Below are 2650 nucleotides of genomic sequence, written 5' to 3' on the forward strand. Positions count from 1 at the left end.
ATGCCCTCCTCTGCACTCAGATGAACAGCATGTAAGGAAGAGAACCGTTTCTTACTAATAATAGCTTAAATCGTCCTTGTGGGAGTAGAGCAGCCCTATTAACTCCAGTGTAACGGGATAAGGGAATGCAGGGTCAAGCTCCAAAACAGAAAGACATTTTAATATCTTCTTTAATTTTTCCTTTTGTGTTGTGTGTGCACTCTTTGGACAGTGGAAAATGGAAAATGTTTCTAATCCGTTTCTACCCAGTTTCACCCAGCTCTCACGAGTGAACCCAGGGGTTACAAAAGCAGAAATGGAATATTTCAAACCCATGTCAGAAAGTGTAAGTAACTATAATCCATTTATCTGTAAGACTTTTCCTTCAGAATAATCGTGTTCTTCTGTAGTCTGTAATCAATCGCAGTCACAAATCTTTTACTTAATGTAGCTTTTTTTTCCAAGAAAAGGAATCCAGGGTTTTATAGTTTTGAATAATTGCAGGTGATGAGAATGCTAAGAGGTGAGAAAGATTGGGAAATTCTTGTTTTCTGAGATACACTTCTATACATGCCTGTCATAGTTTGGAACAGGAAAAAAGTGACTATAAAAGAAAGGCAAGCAGAGAAAAAGCAGATTTGGTAAGAGTTCTCTGAAATTTTTACTGTAATCAACCATATGTTTGGAAAAGCATCTGGATCAGCAAAATTACAAAGTGTGTTTATGTTTGTGTATATTTGGTGCATGGCATTTTGTTCTGTGAATGAAGGAGAGCATACCAGTTGAAATTTGGGTTAAAAGAACCTAATATCTTTATTTTTAAGTACTTTCTCCTCTTCCTACACAGACATTTTTGGCAATACACCTTCTGAAAATCTTGGCACAAAATATTTCAATCCCCTCCCACAATCCTGAGACTAAAAATACTTAAAAGAACTTTCTGGAGTATGAAAATACTCAAAGACTACTCCTTGGAAGGCAAAAAGTTGTAAATGTCACTTGGTTCCTGGGGACAGAGACTGCTCCATGAACACAGCTACATTCAATTGCTTTCTTACTGTCTGAAAATAATTTTTAAGTAAATGTCTAGGTGTCTTTAAGGTAGCCACAGTGGAGAATAAAAGAGAATTATATATATTGAATGAAAATATCATATTTAGTGTTAATCAAGAAAGATCTAGCTTGCTATTTATCTCAAGCAGGATTGTGTTGTACTAATAAACTCAGGAATAAACTAGGGTGATGGAGCCAAGTGGTGTAAAAAAAAAAAAGAGAAAGAAAAAAAAAAAGGAAGCTTGTGGTAACACTTGTCTCAGCAACTCAGCACTTTGATAACTCAGCTTTTGTAATCCATGAGCTCTAATAGCAGCTACAGGATTTAGGTGCAGACCATGCAAATACTGACACATGTGCTTAACCTAAAGCCTTGTAAGCCAGAGGTCTCAATTGTGTCAGATTTTACAGCCTTGGCCTCCGCTTTGTGATGACCAGTTCTGTTCCACCAAATGCTCCAAATTACCATTGCTCTAGCTATGAATGAACTGAGACTCCTGCCTCTGTGCTTTAGCGTAAGATTCAGGTTATTATTAAAACTGTCTTCAACTCTCCTGTTTATAAATCTGGATGCTTCGAAGCCCTCTGTGAACACAGGCTCTTTGCTGAAGCCAGGTTGCACTTCTTAATGTCTTAACAAAGATGTTCTGCAAACCCAGCAATGAAGGTAGGGTTATTAAAACAGAAGTAAGATACCTTAACTGGGCTACCTTGCTACTCAGAATATGTGTGTGAATTTTTGGCACAAATCCTATCTTAGCCACAAGGCTGCTCTATTGCTACTGTACCCTTCTCTCCAGTATGCAGAAGGAAAAGGTATTGCCACCTCCCAGCATTTCCCTGCTGGGTTAAATGTGGTTAAGACATCAATGGAAATGCATATGTCGCTTTTCTCCATCTTATAGCTTTGACTACATAAAACACTGTAAGAAACATGGGGTTTTCTGTTCACTCAGCAACTGTTATCTGTACTGGGAATCAGAAGAGATCGAGTTCAATCCAAGAGAGAAAACCAAACCAGAGCAAAAAGTCAGCAAGCTTAACTAAGTGATAACATGTCCTCAAAATATGTTTTGTAATCAGAAAGTCTAAATAATGTGTCCATTATGGCAAGAAGTCCCACAAAACACTGAAGTTCAACATTTCCATTATTTGACTCACATTTTCCTAAAAGACAACTTGAACAGGGCTTGCAAAAAATTTACACAATAAACGCTATCTTGGCCATAAAACCAAGGAAAGACATAAGGATGCAGAAAGGGGAATATTTAAAATATTCTCAAATATTCAAATTCTCAAATTAAATTAATTCTTTGGGATTGAGGATGTAAGGCAGAATAGCTGAAGAGAATTGGGGGAATATAAATAGAAATGATCTCATCCAAGGGAAGTTAAAATGTAGTAGTAAGCACAAATCAACACTAACATCTGTCTCAGAATGGTGAAAGAACTCACACATGAAACTAAAAATTTGGTGGCAAAATTTTTTAACAATATATGACATTTGGCAGTGGCGGTTACGTTCTTACATTCTCCTTTTTGACCAGGACTGAAGAAAGAGGAAAACCTGGCTAGACCTATCAGATGGAGCTCAAGAGGGGCGCAGAACTGTAGAGCA

The sequence above is a fragment of the Falco cherrug genome, chromosome 4 (genome assembly GCF_023634085.1).
Source record: "Falco cherrug isolate bFalChe1 chromosome 4, bFalChe1.pri, whole genome shotgun sequence".
In the NCBI taxonomy this organism is placed as follows: Eukaryota; Metazoa; Chordata; class Aves; order Falconiformes; family Falconidae; genus Falco; species Falco cherrug.